The sequence below is a fragment of the Narcine bancroftii genome, chromosome 4, assembly GCF_036971445.1.
Source record: "Narcine bancroftii isolate sNarBan1 chromosome 4, sNarBan1.hap1, whole genome shotgun sequence".
Taxonomy (NCBI): Eukaryota; Metazoa; Chordata; class Chondrichthyes; order Torpediniformes; family Narcinidae; genus Narcine; species Narcine bancroftii.
Genome location: NC_091472.1, coordinates 227,267,457 through 227,288,203, shown reverse-complemented (window position 1 = coordinate 227,288,203; position 20,747 = coordinate 227,267,457). Strand labels below are relative to the sequence as shown.

The 20,747-nt window shown below is 46.2% G+C and overlaps 1 protein-coding gene and 1 long non-coding RNA gene across 8 annotated transcripts in view; one reads left to right on the top strand and one right to left on the bottom strand.

Moving 5' to 3' along the window:
* The window catches only part of LOC138761671 (uncharacterized), a 191,642-nt gene that overhangs the window by 14,655 nt on the left and 156,240 nt on the right, over window positions 1–20,747 (bottom strand). The gene's annotated exons all lie outside the window — the stretch shown is intronic.
* Window positions 1–20,747, top strand: part of itgb2 (integrin, beta 2) — a 146,792-nt gene that overhangs the window by 58,444 nt on the left and 67,601 nt on the right. The gene's annotated exons all lie outside the window — the stretch shown is intronic.

The window sequence follows — 20,747 nt, the reverse complement described above, 5'->3', positions numbered from 1 at the left end:
GTGTCCTTGAGAGTCTATGAGAACATCCAGGATGAGACCACTTACACCGCAGCCATAAAGGTACTGAAAGAACTGTACGATCAACCAATGAACAGAGTTCATGCCCGGCTTGTGCTTGCGTCGAGGAAGCAACAGCCCGGCGAGTCTAGCAGGGCATATTTACAAGTAGTAAAGGCGTTGGGCAAGGACTGTAACTGTGTGGACAAAACTGCTGCCGAGATCACAAACAATCTCGTCTGGGATACCTATGTGGCCGGGCTCCGATCGAACGAAGTGAGGCTACACTTGCTCAAACAAGGAGTAGAAAAACCAGAGGATGTGGCCCGGATTGCAGTCACAATGGAGGATGCAGCCTTAAAGTCAAACGAGTTCTCTAGGGACTGGAACCCATGTTCTGATGTGAGTAGAGTGCCCTTCTACCCTACCACCCCCTGATATACTGACGGCCTGTCGGCTGCTGCTACACTGCCACCTGCGAACCCAAAATGTTATTTCTGCGGGAGGGACAAGCACAGCAGGTCCCAGTACCCAGCAAGAAAAAACAGGTGCCAGAAGTGCCTTAAAAACGGCCACTTTGCTGCAGTCTGTAGGTCTAAAATGGCCGCCGGCAAACACAGTGCCTCTTGTGAAGCCCAACCGCCACTATCCCATTCAAACTCTTCTTCCCCAGAGCTCTCGTCCAATGAGAGTGAGGACTTCCCTGCATGGCAACGCCTGACGTCACGGAGACGCCGAACCCGGAAGGGGCAGCCCACCCTCGCAACCATGATGTTGGTCCGCCTCTCACCCCCGTGTGGAACACTCGACCCGGCCTCGGTCCCGACTCTAGAGCCCACTATTGCCACGGCCACGACCACCCCCGGGGCCGACGCTACTGCCGCTGCCACTGCCACAGCCACCCCCAGAGACGACGCTACCGCTGCCTGCTCCCCTGCTGCTGCTGTCCACGCCACCGCCGGTGCGGCCACCGTGACTGACAAGGGACCCGCCACGGCCAACCAGGTACTCGCCCTAGCGTCCGTCGCTGACAACCGCTGGGGCCCGACCGCCGCGACCGACGACCTACCCACCAACCGCGAGCAACAACCTCCTCTACTTACCGTTCAGCTACCGACGCCGCCACAAGAGCACCTCTGGAGTACCTCCAACCTGCTCCACCAGCGCTGACTGCGTCTATGACGTCATCCCATTGCGTGACGTCAACACGTGGCACTCCCCTGTCAACAGGATCAGTGGCTGCTTCTATAAGACTTAATCAGCAATGCTCTCATCCCCTCACTAAAGCAATGGATCTGATTAAAGTGCATGGACACTACACCAATTGCTTATTTGACTCTGGGTCAACTGACAATTTTGTCCGGCCAGATCTGGCCCTCCGTTGCGGACTTGGCATTGTCCCCACTACCCAGAGGATCTCATTAGCGACGAGGTTGCACTTGACCAGGATAAAGGGGTACTGCATCACCACACTGGAAGTACAGGGCGTAACGGTCACCACTTCAAATTATTCATCCTTCCCCAATTGTGCGCCCCAGTGTTGCTGGGATTAGACTTTCAGTGTCAGTTTCAAATGGTGTCCCTACACTTTGGGGGACCCAAGCAACCCGCCCCCGTGCCCCAGGGCCACTCCTGCAGCCTTTCCACACTCTGGATTGCCCCGCCAGCACTCTTCGCAAACCTCACCCCTGGCTGGAAGCCTGTGGCCACCAAAAGTCAGCAATATAGTTATGAAAACAGGGAATTCATTAGGAGTGAGGTGCGTAGATTGCTGGATGAGGGCATCATCGAACCCAGTTCAAGTCCCTGGAGAGCCCAGGTGGTGGTTGTCAAGAACGGGGAAAAGCTACGGATGGTGGTCGACTATAGCCAGACCATTAACCGCTTCACGCTCCTGGATGCGTACCCCCTGCCACGCATCATGGACGTGGTGAATCAGATAGCCCAATACTGCATATTCTCCACCATTGACCTATGTTTGGCCTACCACCAGCTCCCGATCCGTTGTGAGGACCGACCATTCATGGCCTTCGAAGCGAATGGGTGGCTGTATCAATTTCTCAGGGTACCATTTGGGGTCACGAATGGTGTCGCGGTCTTCCAGCGGGAAATGGACCGGATGGTGGACCAGAACGGGCTAACCGCTACCTTCCCATATCTGGACAATGTCACCATCTGTGGCCACGACACGCAGGACCTCGACGCCAACCTAGACAAATTTCTTCAAACTGCAGGTCGGCTGAACCTGACCTACAATTTTGACAAGTGTGTCTTCCGGACCACACGACTCGCGATTCTAGGTTGCGTGGTGGAGAACGGGGTAGTGATGCCAGATCCTGACCGCATGCGTCCCCTAATGGACTTACCCTCCCACCCCCTCCATACCCAGAAAGTGCTCAAACGCTGCCGGGGCTTTTTCTCATATTACGCCTAATGGGTTCCACACTACGCCAACAAGGGGCGTCCTCTTATCAAGACCACCTCCTTTCCCCTCTCGACTGAAGGCAGAGTGGCTTTCGATCGAATCAAATCCGACATCGCCGCTGCAACGCTGCACGCGATCGATGAGTCTGTCCCGTTTCAAGTCGAGAGCGATGCATCCGACTTCGCCCTGGCAGCCACCTTGAACCAGGCCGGTCGGCCTGTAGCCTTCTTCTCCAGAACCCTCCATGGTCCAGAGAGTAGACACTCCTCGGTCGAGAAGGAGGCCCAGGCCATAGTTGAAGCGGTACGTCGTTGGAGACATTACCTCGCTGGGAGGCGCTTTACACTGTTGACTGATCAATGACCGGTCTCCTTCATGTTCAGCAACAGCCAGCGTGGTAAGATAAAAAACGACAAAATCGCCAGATGGAGAATCGAACTCTCCACCTTTAACTATGACATCCTGTACTGGCCTGGTAAGGTCAATGACCCACCTGACGCGCTCTCCAGGGGGATGTGTGCCAGTGTACAGATGGACAGACTACAGAAACTCCATGAGGTGCTCTGTCATCCAGGAGTCACTAGGTTTGCCCACTTTGTGAAGGCGCACAACCTACCCTACACAGTCGAGGAGATTCTCTCCATGACCCGAGCCTGTTCAGTGTGCGCTGAATGCAAGCCCCACTTCTTCCGTCCGGGGAACTCCCACGTTATCAAAGCCACCCACCCCTTCGAGCATCTTAGCGTAGACTTTAAGGGGCCCCTACCGTCGACCAACCGTAATAACTACATCCTTACGGCCATCGATGAGTACTCCTGCTTCCCATTCGCTGTGTCCTGCCCAGACATCACCGCCACTTCAGTGATACAGGCCCTTCACAGTATCTTAGTCATTTTCGGGTTACTCAATTCCATCCACAGTGATAGGGGGTCCTCATTCATGAGTGCAGAGCTGCAACAGTACCTTCTGGAGTGTGGTATCGCTTCAAGCAGGACCACCAGTTATAACCCACGCGGTAACGGCCAGGTCGAGAGGGAGAATGCCACCACCTGGAGAGCGGTTACACTGGCTCTCCGGTCTAAAGGTCTCCCCACCTCTCACTGGCAGGAGGTTCTCACTAGTGCCTTACACGCCATCCGCTTCCTCCTATGTGCCGCAACAAATGCCACCCCCCACGAAAGGATGTTCCTTTTCCCAAGGAAATCCGAATCAGCAACCACTGTACCGGCATGGCTCACTGTCCCTGGCCCCGTCCTTTTGCGACGCCACGTCTGGCACTCAAAGAACGACCCCTTGGTCGACCGAGTGACTCTACGCGAACCCGCATTACGCCTACGTTGAGTTCCCAGACGGGCGGGAGGACACTGTTTCGGTGCAGGACCTAGCTCAGGACACGGTAGGTCCAGCAACCCAACCTTCCTCAACTCTTTATTCCCCAGGCCCCGTGCCAGAACAGAAGGACCAACAGCACCCCAACGACCTGGGCCACCCTGCCGACAATACGGCTGGGGAATTGAGCGAAGGAGCGCTCGCACCCGACGAGCCCGCTGGTGACACCACTCCAGCAACCCCAATCCTGGCACCACAGCGGTCAAGCCGGATGGTCAGACCCCCTGACCGCTACAGTCCTTAACCTATCCATTCCTTTCATTCTCTCCCTCATTTTTTTTTCCTTCCCTTCTCCCTCTTCAGCCCTTCCACCCCAGGGTCAGTTCTCCAAGAAGGGGTGAATGTGATAGTACAGACCTATCACCATTGTATATAGTTACAGTATCTAGAGTATGTAATGACTGTGCTTACAGTGATTGGCTGAGAGCTTAGCCACGCCTACTGTCTGGGCCTTAAAGGGTTGTGTCCCTAGCCAGGTCGGATCATTCCAGACTGGTCGGCCACCTGTGAAGAGCTCCTGTCTTTTACTAATAAAAGCCTTGGTTTGGATCAACAAGTCTTTGGTTCTTTCGACGAGCTCTGCAGGTTGCCATATTTTCAAATAAGTATTATACTTTTTCTTAAGTTGTAAGTAATTTTGTCCAGGGGAACACAGCTTTGCATTTCTGTGTTCCAGCGAGTAATGCTCAGACAGGAGTCAGATTTACAAGTAACCGCTATGCATTTCCTGGCCACTGCCAATGGGATCATTAGGAATTGAATTTGAAATTAGGACAAATTCATTGTAAGTCTTATGTCCATTATGTTTCCCACAGAATTACCTATAAATTTTTTTCTAGGACTTGGCCTAATTCCACCCAGAAGGGTGTCACCTTGGTACATGTCCAGGTTGTGGTTCCTGTCTCGATGCTACATCTAAAGCTTTGGTCTGACATTTCTGGTTTAGATCTGTTCAATTTTTGCGGTGTCCGGTACAGCTGGTGTAGAAAGTTGTATTGCACCAGCCTGAACCATGCTTTAATGACTGCAATGATGCTGATCCAACATAAGTTGGGACCAGCACCGCTCATCAATTGTTATTCCTAGGTTCCTAGATTTGTGAAGGCCTGGTTTTTTTTGTAATTTATTTATTGCACTATGAACCATATCAACAAAAATATGTACAAATGTTTCTCGTTAAATATATAGTGGCATTTTCCCTCTTTTCTCACCCCTACCCTCCCTCCTCCCTTCCCCACCCTCCTCCAAAACCAATAAATATTAAGCATATAAAATACAAGAAAACAACATCTTTACACAAAAGAAAAACAAAAAAAAATGTCATCTACTTTTACACATTATCTGATCATGTTTATCTTCTTATCACTTTAGGAGATGGAGGTCCGAGGCCAGCATTTTCTGTCATATTTCATATATGGTTCCCAAATTTCTTTGAACAATGTATATTTGTCTTTTAAATTATACGTAATGTTTTCCAATGGAATACATTGTTGTATTTTCAGGCTCTCTTCCATTTTCCAGGTTGACATTATACATTTTTTTGCTACTGTTAGGGCTATCATAATGAATCTTTTTTGGGCTCTATCCAATTCGAGACCTAGTTCTTCACCTCTTGTATTATTTAGAAGAAACATTTCTGGATTTTTTGGTATGTTGTTTTTTGTGATTTTGTGATTTTTAGGTCCTTCCGCTTGGAGCAAGAAGTTCATTGCTGAGATGATCTTCCGTATGTTCCCTCTTTGAATCATGGCCTTTATGCCACTGCACATTTGTAGGGCCATAGTTGGACCTAATTTGTCCTGCAGAAAATATCTTATCATACCTGTGTTGTTCAAATGCATTAGCTGCCCCACTTGTAACAGTCCTCAACACCCAGGATACTTTTTAAAATATTTTATTTTTTTATATATACACACACACACACACACACACACACACACACACACACACACACACACACACACACACACACACACACACACACACAAATAAATATATATAAATATAAATAAATATAAATAAATATATATAAATATAAATAAATATAAATAAATATATATAAATATATATAAATATAAATAAATATAAATAAATATATATATATAAATAAATAAATAAATAGATTTATATATGTATGTATAAATATATATATAAATATATATATGTATAAATATATAAAAATAAGTAAATAAATAAATAAATAAATAAATAGATGGATAAATAGAAATATAAATAAATTGAAATATTATATATATATATATACACACACACACATATATATACACACACACACATATATATATACATATATATATATAAATACACATATATATATATATATAAATACACATATATATACATATATATATACACACACACACATATATATATATATACATATATATATATATACACACACACAAAATCTTTGGCTTGGCTTCGTGGACGAAGATTTATGGAGGGGTAAATGTCCACGTCAGCTGCAGGCTTATTTGTGGCTGACAAGTCCGATGCGGGACAGGCAGACATGGTTGCAGCGGTTGCAAGGGAAAATTGGTTGGTTGGGGTTGGGTGTTGGGTTTTTCCTCCTTTGTCTTTTGTCAGTGAGGTGGGCTCTGCAGTCTTCTTCAAAGGAGGTTGCTGCCCGCCAAACTGTGAGGCACCAAGATGCACAGTTTGAGGCGATATCAGCCCACTGGCGGTGGTCCATGTGGCAGGCACCAAGAGCTTTCTTTAGGCAGTCCTTGTACCTCTTCTTTGGTGCACCTCTGTCTCGGTGGCCAGTGGAGAGCTCACCACATAATATGATCTTGGGAAGGCGATGGTCCTCCATTCTGGAGACGTGACCTACCCAGCACAGTTTGATCTTCAGCAGCGTGGATTCAATGCTGTCGGCCTCTGCTATCTCGAGTACTTCGATGTTGGAGATGAAGTCACTCCAATGAATGTTGAGGATGGAGCGGAGACAACTCTGGTGGAAGCGTTCTAGGAGCCGTAGGTGATGCCGGTAGAGGACCCATGATTCGGAGCCGAATAGGAATGTGGGTATGACAACCGCTCTTGAATATCCAATATCTTTCACATAAATATAGTGAAATAGTCTATATGCTGCTTACATAAAAAATAAAAATCCTTCTTAAAAAATACAAATTTTCATAAATATTTGTAACAAAAATCAACCAAAAAAAATTTCCAAGCAATTAACATTCAAGCCCAACCTAACACCCCTCCCCCCCACCCCCCCCCCCCCCCCCCCACCCCGGCTACCTTATACAGGTCTTTCCTCCACCACCGGAGCTTACAGTCTATTTTACTTTTAAAAAAAAAAGTATAAAATCGAGGGGAGATCATGAGTTTATAACAGCAATATAATACTTGTGCACCAATATAAATCAAATACGGTTGTCAGGTCTTTTGGAATGAATCATGTTGTTTCGCAAATTATAAGTGATCTTTTCCATAGGGATACAACTGTCCACTTCTGATATCCATTTTGCCAAAGAGATCGGTGTATTTTACTTCCATGTGACTGCCACACATTTCTTGGCTATCGCCAGTCCAATCTTAGTCAATGATATTTGATACTTTGTAAGATGATTACCAATAACTATAAAATTCCCCAATAATTATAATTCCAGGTTACCAGGAAATTAACTCAAGTACTCTTTGTTAAGATTTCTGACACTTCTTGCCAGAAAGAATTGACCTTAATACATGACTACACTGAATCAAGAAATGTTCCTTCCTCTATTTCACATTGAAAATGTCTGTCTGTTATTTCTGGTTTTGATTTGTGCAATCTTTCTGGAGTTGAATATAATTGATGCAAAAAATTATATTGCACCAAACCATACCTCTTATTGATTATCGAAGTTACCCCCATCTCTACACCATCCGTCCAAGATTGTTCTGATATGTTCACTGCCATCTTTCTCTTGACCTATGTATTCCAGACTTCTTCCAGTCCATTTTCAGGGCATAATATATTTGAATAATAAATTTAGGTATTCTATCCATCCATAATGTATGCTCATCCATAATGGACCTCACTCATCTCCTAAATCTCTCACTTGTTGGGTCCTTGTGCCACACCCTGGAAACCACTTCAGCTAGCAGGCGAAAACAAGTGAAGGGGCGGTGTCACTAGTACAGCATGTGGTGATCATCCCAAGGGTGAAGCAGGCAGAAGAGGAGACATTTCCCAATGGCTGCAAAGGTGGATGAGAATGCCCAACAATGGGTAGGGAGGCTTGCGAACATGCCGCAAGAACTGCCATGGACCCACATCACTCAGGGCATGTCTACCTAGCGTGTGAAGCCTGGATTCGGCGGACTGTGCGGAAGAAACCATCACTGGTTCAACAGGCAGAAAAGCGATTCTCAGCAATGCGTCGTGGAGCACTAAGAGGACACAGTGAGACACATACAGAACACTGCTGGCCATCCACTGCATTCTGACCTGTCTCCAGCCATCTCAACTATGTCTCGCCACTGGGTCCAGATAGGTCAGGGTGAGAAAGTGAGGCTGATGACCTGCGCAACTCTCTCTTTAAGCCAAGTCGAGCGCAAGTCATGACTTCAAATCCAACACACAACATCTAAAGTCCTGTGGCAATGGGGGAGTGGTGAAGCAGGAGTTACGGATACACTGAAAGCTGAAGTCACAAACCTGCACACAGGCGGCCCAGGGCATAGGGTAACTCTCTACTGGATTGAAGCAGCAGTTGAGTTTGGCAGCCCCTGGGTATCTAAGCAGCCCTCTTTAGGATCGCTCTGCTCACCTCCATGGAGGAAGAGGCTGGAAAGGTGCCTCAAACATAGTCTGCTTCACTTCACCCTGCCCAGCTTACTGCGGCTGATGGGAATCCCTCATAGTGATCGACCTAAAACAGTGAAGATGAGAGTGATGGTGCTTAACCTTGGAACATGGAATGCGAAAACTCTGCGAGATAACATCAAGGCAGGCAGACCAGAGAGAAGAACTGCAATGGTTGCAAAAGAGCTAGCTCGCTACAAACTGTCAGCGAAACGTGCCTAGCAGACAAGAGGCACTGACATCTTATTGACTACGTCATCACCAGAAAGAGGGTCAGGGTGGATGTCAGAGTGACAAGAGCCATGTGTGGTGCCAACTGCTGGACCAACCACTGTCTCATTGTGTCCAACTTCAGGCTTCGAATTCTGCCCATGAGAAGACTCCAAGGGCAGAAGTCTGCAAAGAGGCTGAATGTCTCCAAGCTGAAAAACAGCAGGGTTGCAGAAGAATTCGCCGATGACCTTGAAGGCAGACTACCAGGCACACCACAGGAAGGTGGGACCAGTGTTGAGGAACAGTGGACAGCCTTTAGAGACTCTGTATACACTACCGCCCTTGAACATCTTGGACTAGCAACCCAAAGAAACTAAGACTGGTTCGATGAGAATGATGAAGAAATACAGGCACATCAACAGTACAGAGCACATCAGAATAACCCCACATCACTAGCCAAGAAAGATGCCTTTGCCAAGGCAAGAAGAAAGGTACAGAAAAACTTTGAGATGCAGGACAGCTGGTTCACAAGAAGGCTGATGAAATCCAGAGCTATGCAGACTGCCACAACATGAGGTGCTTCTACAATGCACTTAAGGCTGTATACAGTCCTCAATCCTCAGGCTCCTCACCCCTTCTCAATTCAGATGAGACGCAGCTGCTGACTGAGAAGAAGCAGATTCTGGAGCAGTGGACTGAGCACTTTAACAATGTCCTTAACTGCCCTGCCGATATCAATGACGAGGCCATTGCCCACCTGCCCCAGTTAGAGAGAGAGATCAACAAGAACCTCAACACCTTCCCCACAGTAGATGAAGTCAGGAAGGCAGTGAAGCAACTCTCCTATGGCAAAGCGCCAGGACCCGATGCAATACCTGTTGAGGCATACAAAGCAGGAGGCCCTGACATGGTGCAAAAGCTGACTGTACTCTTCCAGTCCATGTGGAGAAAGGGACAGCTGAATGATGCCAGCATAGTCCACATCTACAAGGGGAAAGGCAACCACCGAGGCATCTTCCTCTTGTCCATTGTGGGGAAGGGAAGATTCTGGCCTACGTCTTGCTCAACCGCCTTCTCCAACATCTTGAGCAAGGTCTGCTCCCAGAAAGCCAGTGCGGCTTCCATGCTGAATGTGGGACCACGGACAAGATTTTTGCTGCACGCCAACTCCGGGAAAAATGCCAGGAGCAACATAGCGACCTCTTCATGACCTTTGTCGATCTAACCAAGGTTTTTGATACAGTCAGCACAGAAGGCTAGTGGAAGATCATGGAGAAGTTTGGCTGCCTCAGCAAGCTCATCACAATCGTCCAACAGTTCCATGACGGTATGATGATGAAAGTTCTGGATGACGGCAACGAGTTGGAGGCCTTCCCAATGACAAATGGCGTCAAGCAAGGCTGCGTTCTCGCCCCGACTCTGTTCAGTATGGTATTCTCTGCCCTGCTGACAGATCCCTTCCGTAACTACGAAGAAGGAATCCATGTCAGGTACAGGACTGATAGCAGGTTGTTCAACCTCAAGTGCCTGCAGGCAGTTACACAGGTGCAAGAGACTGTCATCAGAACTTATTGTTTGCTGATGACTGTGCATTCAGCACCAGCACAGGGCAGAAGATGCAGCGTGAAATGGACTGCTTCTCACAAGCCTGTGACAACTTCAGTCTCACTATCAACTCCAAAAAGACCAGCCTGCCCCAGGAAAACCATACCAGGAGCCACGCATCACAGTGAAGGGCCAGAACCTCCAGGCAGTTGACAGCTTCACCTGCCTTGGCAGCATATTCTCTCATGCAGTTAACATAGATGCTGAGGTCAACAACAGGATTGCCAAAGCCAGCGCCGCCTTTGGGAGACTCCGTGAGAACGTCTTGGAGTGGAGAGGACTCAGTCTTACCACCAAACTGAAGGTCTACTGTACAGTGGTCTTTACCATCCTCCTTTACGCCAGCGAGACCTGGACTGTCTACAGCAGACATGCCAAACAGCTCAACCACTTTCACCTGAGCTGTCTCCGCAGACTCCTCCACATCAGTCCACAAAGTCCCCGACACGGAAATCCTCGAACATGCAGGGCATTGCAGTATCTACACCCTCCTGCTGAAAGCTTGAGCCAGGTGGGCTGGACATGTGGTCAGAATGTCAGACAGCCGATTGCCTGAGCAGCTGCTGTACGGAGAACTGTGTAAGCAAGTGCTCATTCGGGGGGGGGGTGGGGGGCAGAAGAAACATTACAAAGACTGCCTCAAAGCATCCTTCAAAGGCCTGGGTGTGAACATCAACACGTGTGAGACACTTGCCTTCGACCATCCAGCTTGGCACAGCAAGATCACCACAGGAGCCTGTGCAGTTGAAGTCAGGTGCATCATCGAGGTGCATCAAAAGCGTGCTGTGTGCAAGGCCCGAGCAGCATCCATTGACACAAAAGCACCCACCCACTTGCGTCCCACGTGTGGGCGAGCCTTCAGGGCCTGGATTGGCCTCACCAGTCACCTCCGGACCCATAGCCACCAATCTTCCATTTGACTTTGAAGCCATGGTCATCTTCGACTATGAAGGACGAACAACAACAATGTACGCTCCAATTGACTCACTCCCGGAAGAGTCGTATAATTTCCACAAGTTTCTCTTAGAAAAGCCCTTAGTTGTAAATAACAAAAAAAAAGTGCCATTTGGACCACCATAAGTTTGCTTCACTTGTTCAAATGACGTTAAAACCCCATCTTTATAGCAGTCAGGAATGTAGCAAATTTCTTTCTGTGACCATATATTTAAAATCCTATTTTTCATTATTATAGGCAACATCAGATTATTACATAGTGGAGATCTTAAAGATATTCCAGTTTTCCTTCCTAAATTGTCATTAATATCTTGCCAGATCTTTATTCTTTTCTTTCTTTCTTCTTTGGCTTGGCTTCACGGACGAAGATTTATGGAGGGGTAATGTCCACGTCAGCTGTAGGCTCGTTTGTGGCTGACAAGTCCGATGCGGGACAGGCAGACACGGTCGCAGCGGTTGCAAGGGAAAATTGGTGGGTTGGGGTTGGGTGTTGGGTTTTTCCTCCTTTGTCTTTTGTCAGTGAGGTGGGCTCTGCGGTCTTCTTCCAAGGAGGTTGCTGCCCGCTTTAGGAAATGAATCAATATTGGGTTTGAGGTCTTTCTCTTAATTAATTTCCAATTCCATCTATAGATAAAATCTTTAGGCCATGTTTCATCCATCTCATGCAGTACCATATGCATCCATTTTGGTAAATCAGTTTTGAAGAAAAATACCAAAAATCTGAATTGTGAAGCCAGATAATTTTTTTTTAATATCTGGGAGCCTCAATCCCCTAATTTATGATTCCACATCATTTTTTTTAATGCTATTCTAGATACTTGATTATTCCATAAAATAGTCTTACCAAACCATTTATTATTTTTTTAAAAACTTGTTTGGTAAATATATTTGTATTGACTGGAACAAATATTGAATCTTTGGCATAATCTTCATTTTAATACAATTAACTTTCCCTATTAACATTAGGGGCAGGTCCTTCCATTTCTGTAAGTCTTCTTCTACTTTCGCAAGCAGAGGGGAGTAATTCAACATAAAAGTTATTCAAGTTGTTATCGAGCATAATTCCCAAGTATTTAATAACTTCACTTTTCCATTTAAGCATACTATTCACTTTAAAACATTCATAGTCATGATTTGTTAATGGTAAAGTTTCACTTTTATCCATATTTATCATATTCTGATACTCTTCGATATTTCGTTAAAATTTCCTGCAGTTTTTCCATTGAACTTTTGGATTCAGACATATATAACAGTATATCATCAGCAAACAAACTAATTTTGTGTTGGACTCACCCGACCTCGAAGCCTTTAATAGGATCACCCCTAATCATTTCTGTTAGAGGTTCTATCACCATTACAAATAATGCTGGAGAGAGGGGGCAGTCTTGCCTACTCAATTGTCTCAATGGGATTATTCCTGATTTTTGACTATTGGTTATTATTTTTGCTTGTGGCTTTTGATATAATGCCCTAATCCAGTTAATAAATTCTTGTTCTATACCTAACTTTTCTAGTGTTTTAAACAAAAAAGGCCATTTGAGTCCATCGAATGCTTTTTCTGCATCTAGTGATATTGGGGTCCTTCCTTGATTGAGCTAAATGTATTATGTTAAATAATTGCACCTGGTTATTTGATGCTTGTCTACCCTTAACAAATCCCACTTGATCTGTATGTATTAATTTAGGTAAGTTCTGTCCCAGCCTGTTCGCCAGTGCTTTTGCTATTATTTTGTAGCCTGCATTTAAAAGAGATATTGGTTGGTAAGAAGAAGTTTTCAGAGAGTCTCTATTCTTTTTTGATAGTACAGTAATTATTGCTTTTGAGAAGGAATCTGGTAGTGTCTGGGTTTCTACTGCTTGCTCTATTACATCCATGAATAAAGGCATTAGAAAATCTTCAAATTTTTCTCAAAATCAGTAAAAGGAGAATCCAATTTTCTCACATCATCTTCCCCTAATATTGGCAAATTTAAACCAGACAAAAAGAAGCATATAATTTCTGATAAAATGATAAAAATATTTCCTGAGGTTTATAAGTAATTTAAGTACTTTTTCTAACAGCATTAATAGTTCACGAAGCTTGTTCTGTTTTCAATTGCTAGGCTAAAACTTTATGGGCTCTATCACCAAGCTCATAATAACATTGTTAATATCTTTGAATCAAATCCTCATATTGATATGTTTGTAATGTATTATATCATAATTTTAATTTAGTTAAAGCTACTTTATTATCTTCCGTACAATTCTTCTGAAACTCTTTTTCCAAATCAGCTATCTGCTTCTCCAACATCTGACTCTCAGCCAAAAATGTCTTCTTTTCTTGCGATGCATAATTCATAATTTGACCTCGTAAAAAAAGCCTTTAAAGCATCCCATAAGGTACTCTGTACTGAATTCTTATTCCAACTCAAAAAAAATTGATCTTTAATAAAACTAACAAATTCCGGCTTTTTCAGTATCATTGCATTAAATCCCCAACACAAGAAATAAGTAACAATGAATGATCAAATACTATTCTACTCTTATATTCAGCCTGAGTAATATGAGCTTGCAAATGCGCTGAGGCCAAAACAAAACTATTCTTGAAAATGAATCATGGCAAAAAGAATAAAATGAAAAATCTTTCTCAGTAGGATTTAACCTCCTCCAAACCTCTATCAAATTCAAATCTTTCATCAATGAAACCATTTGAACAGCAACTTTTGATTTTTTTCAAAGTCTTCAATTTTGTAAAAGCTTGAAAACCTATTCTAAAGTTGTCTGAGTATTACAAGAGTACAATGGTTACTAATACAAAGAAATCAAAAACACAATTTCAGAAGAAACTTTTATTCAAGAGTACAGAAGAATTAAGGCCTACTTACCAAGTGGAATCCATGGATTCAATTGGTCCGACATCCAAGCCTCAATGCACTCCAGCTCGCCTAAGTATTACCCTGGCGCCCTCTTTGCAGTCGCAAGATGGCTCCGGGCTTTTGATTTCTTCCTCTCATCTTGATCCACGTGCTCGTGATGTCGAGCGCGCGGTACAGCCACTGGAACCTTCAGTGTCGGGCCCGACACATGTCACCACTGCTGTGCCTGGCGGCGCAAGAGGTCCGAGGTGGCCCATGATGCTGCGGGCACACTTGATGCAATGAGGGTCTGCAATCTTCTTGAGAGGGTCTGGGCTGTCAGCGATACTGACGGGTAATGGGCTGAAGAGGTTGGCCCTGCATAGGTTGGTATGCTGACGAGGAGCAAGACCTTCAAATCGACTGTGGGCCTGAAAGAACAAGAAGAAAAGGCTTCTCCACAGATGGAAGGTATGGAAGAAGATATGCTGGTTACTGCTGAATTCAAAGAAGGTAGGCCTCAAAAAGAGATATTTGAATCTACTTCTGATGCTGTTTTTACAATTCTTGAAAGTTTTGCCCAACAAATGGATAATATGTCAACACAAATGTCTACTCAGATGGATCATGGATTTATGAAGATGACTGTAAAATTGAATAATATTTGTGATGAGGTTTCTTCTGTCAAGAAAGATATTTGTATTGTTCAAGCTGATGTCAATAGATGTTTAAATATGGTGGACACAGTTCAAGATAACTTTAAGAAAATTGAAGGTGCTTTTCAAGATTGTAGATAACAAGTGGAACGAAATAGAGAGAAAATAGAAAAAGTGGAAGATTCCTTTGTTGGATGGGAAATTTAGAAGAAAGATTTATTGAAGAAGATTGACTCTTTGGAAAACCAAAGCCATTGGAATAATGTTAAAATAGTGGGGAATTCCAGAAGGCATTGAGGGTTTGGATCCAGTAATTTAAAAAAAAAGGATCCCTGACGCATTAGGTGTCGAATTTTTTCCAGGTGGTTTAGAATTAGATAGAGCACATAGGCTCTAAGAAATAAACCATATCCTAGTCAACCACCTCGAGCAGTTTTGATTAGTTGTTTGAAATATCAAGACAGGGAGACAATTTTGCGAGTTGTGGTGAAAATGCACGTATATATCAGTCTCCATTGATGGTGCAAGGTAATTAGGTCTTTTTTTAAAATCCTGATTTAAGTCAGGAGATTATTAAGAGACATAAAGAATTCAATTCTGCGAAAGAGGTGCTTTGGAGAAAGGGATATAAATGTTCTTTTCGATATCCGCTGTGTTGAAGATTTTTTACGGCAATTTCCATTCACAGTTTTTTGAGAATGATCATGATGCTTTAATTTTTACTAATTATTTACTGGACAGGGCTACTGAAAGGCATTCTTCTCCTAAGAGGAAGACGTCAGATAAGAAGAATGGAAATGGGATTGGAAAGACAGATATGTCGAAGAGCATTGATTTTGTTTTTTTTCCATGCGATCTTCCAGTCATCCTTCAACAATTTTCTTCAGAAGATATATCCATACATTTTCCAGTCAAAAAAATTCTATCAAAATCTATTTTTTGGTCGTCTTTTGGTAACATTTCTCAGAGAAGCACATCTGCTCAGCCACCCAGCATGGCCACACCCCCAACACCTGGATACTTGACATAGTAAAGGCTTTTCAGATTTAAATGTTTCTTGTGTTTGTATGTACACAGTTAAAATAAACCAACCATTATTAGCATTCTTCAAAATATCAGCATACGATGACTAAAGGGTACGTACAATAGGGATGTTCAAAAGACTCGGATAGGAACATGGATGTAAGAAAAAGAGGGTTATGGGCTGAGGTAGGGAACAATTAGATTGTTGTGGAGCAGGTTTCCATAGGTTGGTGCAACATTGTCGGTTGAAGAGCCTGTATTGTGCTGCAATGTTCTATGTTATAAATATAAAAACAATTGCTGAGAAATTTATTTCTCATGGCAGTGCCGAAAATACTGGAAAGAGCCTTTCCGAAGGAGAGTATGAAATTCTCTGGTTACTATATACCTCATTGAATGCCTGAGGCAGGAGGGAATTTCTTGGCAGATGTGTCAAAAGGGCAATTCTCAATGCCTTGCTTTAAATTACCTTTGACCTTTAATGCCAAAACAAACAAAAAAAAGAGGGTGTTGATTGCACTTATTTACATCTATTGAATTCCATTTGTCAATGGAATTGTAGAGAAGAGGTAATGAGGTGCAATGTATTCATTTAATTGCACAGACATTTTCATCTTCACCCTTTTCTATTAATATTCCTCCATTCAATTGCCTTTACCCAGACTCCTTCAAATGCCACCAGGAGTATCTATTTCAAACCACATAATTGAGTATTTTAGGAAATTAAGATTACTCAGTCTGCTAGTACATTAATAGATTCTAGATGGATTCTTTTTTGTCGACGTGTGAAGTCTGATAGTCATTCACCCAAACATTCTGAAGAGAGATCGTTCCAGTATGCTGAAGCATCATAAGCATGTCGGGTATGTATTAACTACTTATTTCTCAATTAGTTCTCTCTGCTCAAATTGGTAAGCTGATCTGAGTGAGTCATGGGTCAGATGTTCAAGAGATTATCTCATCTCTTGCAGTTCCTGAGAATGTTTCCTTTTCTGTGTAATAAGACTGATGTCACAAAACCTAACAAGTTATGAAGAGACTGAGGAAAAGAAAATTTCAAGGGAATTGAAACAGTAAATGAATGGAGAAAATTGGCAAATGGAGTACAGTGCTAAAATCCAGATGTTATCGACTTTCAATATTCTGTATTTTAAAAATGCAGAAAATTTCTGAGTATTTTATTAAATGGTGGAAAAATTGGTGTAGAGCGTGTCGAGCACATGTCCTGGGGGAGAACGATTTGGGGGAGGTTGGATTGGAAGCACTGCTGGGTCTGATCCGGCTTGGGCTAGGTCCCTTACCAAGACTGTGTCCTCCTGCCCGTCCGGGTACTCAATGTAGGCATAATGTGGGTTTGCATGGAGCAGAGTCACTTGGTCAACCAAGGGGTCGTTCTTTGAGTACTGGACGTGGCATCGCAGGAGGACCAGCCCGGGAACCATGAGCCACACCGATATGGTTGTTCCCAATTTGGATTTCCTCAGGAAAGAGAACATTCTTTCATGGGGGGGGGGGGGGGCGGTGACATTGGTCGCGGTGCATAGGAGGGAGTGCATGGAGTGTGGAGCTCTAGTGAGCACGTCCTGCCAGCAAGAGGTGGGGAGACCTTTGGACTGGAGGGCAAGCATAACCGCTTTCCAGACGGTGGCATTCTCTCTTTCGATGTGCCCATTATTGCGTGGGTTAAAGCTGATGGTCCTGCTTGAAGCAATACCATGCTGCAGAAGGTACTGCTGCAGCTCCGCGCTCATAAACGAGGACCCCTCTGTTACTGTGGATGTAACTGGGGTACCTGAAGATGGTGAAGATGCTGTGCAGGGGCCTCTATGACTGAGGAGGTGATCATGTCCGAGCAGGGCACAGCGAACGGGAAGCGGGAGTACTCGTCGATGGCTGTAAGAATGTAGGTATTATAGATGGTCGACGGTAGGGGCCTCTTGAAGTCCACGCTGAGACGCACAAAGGGGCGGGTGGCTTTGATGACGTGGGTGTTCTCCGGACGGAAGAAGTGAGGCTTGCACTCAGCACTCACTGGGCAGGCTCAGGTCAAGGAGCGAATCTCCTCGACTGTGTAGGGCAGGTTGCGAGCTTTGAAAAAGTGCGCGAACCTCGTGACCTCTGGATGACAGAGCTTCTCGTGGAGTCTCTGCAGCCTGTCCAGTTGTATGTTGGCGCAAGTCTCCCTGGAGAACGCATCTGGTGGGTCGTTGAGTTTACCAGGATGATACAGTATGTCATAATTAAAGGGGGAGAGTTCAATTCTCCACCTGGCGATTTTTGTCATTCTTGATCTTACCTCGCTGGGTATTGCTAAACATGAAGGAGACCGCGCATTAGTCAGTCAGCAGAGTAAAGCGTCTGCCAGTGAGGTAGTGTCTTCAACGATGTACTGCTTCAACTATGGCCTGGGCCTCCTCCTCGACAGAGGAGTGTCGGCTCTCAGGACAAGTCCATGAGGCGATGCATGCGGTCAGGGTCTGGCATTACCACCCCATTCTCCACCATGCAACCTAGAATTGCGAGCCGAGTGGTCCGGAAGACACACTTGTCGAAATCGTTGGTCAAGTTCAGCCGAATTGCAGTTTGAAAAAATTTCTCAAGGTTGGCATCATGATCCTCCGTGTCATGGCCGCAGAAGGTGACATTGTCCAGATACGGGAAAGTAGCTGTTAGCCCGCTCTGGTCCACCATCCGGTCCATTTCCTGCTGGAAGACTGCGATGCCATTCATGATCCCAAAGGGTACCCTGAGGAATTGATACAGCCGCCCATTCGCTTTGAAGGCTGTGAAAGGTTGGTCTTTTCGGCGGATCGGGAGCTGGTGATCGGCCGAACTTAAGTCAATGGTGGAGAACACGCGGTATTGGGTGATCTGATTCACCACGTCCGTGATCCGTGGGAGGGGGTACGCATCCAGAAGCGTGAAGCAGTTGATTGTCTGGCTCTAGTCAACCACCATCTGTGGTTTCTCCCTGTTTTTAACAAGCACCACCTGGGCACTCCAGGGACTCGAGCTAGGTTCGATAATGCCCTTGTCCAGCAGTCTGCACACCTCGCTTGTAATGAATTTCCTGTCTTCATAACTATATTGCCAGCTTTTTGTGGCCACAGGCTTCCAGCCAGGGGTGAGGTTTGCGAAGAGTACTGGCGGAGTAACTCGAAGGGTGGAGAGGCTACAGGTGAGGCCCCGGGGTGCGGGAGCGGGTGGCTTGGGCTGCCGCTGGCAAGAGGCTTCCGGGTGGAGTAGTTACAGACAGAGAGTGGAGCATGAGGCCCCTGAAAGTGCAGGGAAATAGTTTGGAACTGGGACTGAAAATCCAGTCCCAGCAATACAGGAGCGCACAGTTGGGGAAGGACTAATAGTTTGAATTCTGTGAACGTGATGCCCTGGACTTTCAGGGTCACCACACAATACCCCTTTACCCTGGTCGAGTGCGATCTGGTCACCAATGAAATCCTCTGGGCAGTGGGGAGAATAGCCAGTCCGCAACGGTGGGCCAGGACTGGGCGGATAAAACTGTCAGTTGACCCCATGTCAAATAAGCAATTGGTGTGGTGTCCATGCACTTTAATCAGTTCCATTGCTTTTGTGAGGGGATGGGGGCAGTCCTGGTCTAGGGTTACTGATGCAGTAACTTGTAATGTGGACAGTGGAGTCCTATGTGATGATGTCAAACAACGTGTGCATGGTGACGTCACAGAAACAGTCGGGCTGGAGCAGTCAGCATCGAGGAGTTGGTGCTGCTGCTTGCAGCCTGCTGGGGATGTCGGCCAGTGAAAGGTAAGTGCTGGTGGTCGCTGCTTGCTGTCGACGGTGGAGCGGTCAGTCGGGCAGTTGTCGGCAGTTGCGGCAGTGGGTACTGGGTCAGTAGCATCGATCGAGGTGGTGTGTCCCTGGTCGGCAGCATCAGTAGTGACAGTGGATATCGGGTTGGTAGCGGCGGCGGGTCCCCGGTCGGCAGCCTCGGTGGTGGCGGGTCCCCGGTCGGCAGCCTCGGTGGTGGCGGGTCCCCGGTCGGCAGCCTCGGTGGTGGCGGGTCCCCGGTCGGCAGCCTCGGTGGTGGCGGGTCCCCGGTCGGCAGCCTCGGTGGTGGCGGGTCCCCGGTCGGCAGCCTCGGTGGTGGCGGGTCCCCGGTCGGCAGCCTTGGTGGTGGCGGCAGGGGTGGTGTGTCCCCGGTCGGCAGCGTCGGCGGCGGGCTCAGTGGTGATGGCGGCAGCGGGCTCAGCGGTGATGGCGGCGGTGGGTCTCTGGTCAGCAGCGGCGGTGGCCGTTGAAGTCAGGGCTGGGGCCTGATCGGACGTTGCTTCGTGAGGGAGGGTGAAGCAGGCCAACGTCATTGCGGCGAGGGTAGGTTGTACCTTCTGCGCTCAGGATCTGCCCCGTGATATCAGGCGCTGCCGCGCTGTTGAGCCCTCGCTCTCATTGGATGAGAGCTCTGAGGAAGAAATGTTTGAATGGGAGGGTGGCGGTTGAGCTTCACACAAGGCATTGTGTTTGATGGTGGCCATTTTGGAGCAGCAGACTACAATAAAGTGGCTGTTTTTAAGGCACTTCTGGCTCCTGCTTTGCTTGTCCCTCCTGCAGAAATAACACTTTGGGGTCGCATCGGGCAGCGTTACGGCAGCCGACAGGCTATCAGTGTGCCGGGGGATAGTAGGGTTGAGGGAGGGCATCCTACTCACATCAGAACGTGGGGTCCAGCCCTGAGAGTACACGTCCATACTTAAGACCGGATTCTCCATTTGTCTCTGTGATCTGGATCACATCCTCTAGGTTTTCTCCCCCGTGCTCTAGCAGGCGCTGCCTCACCTCATTCGATCAGACCCTGGTCACAT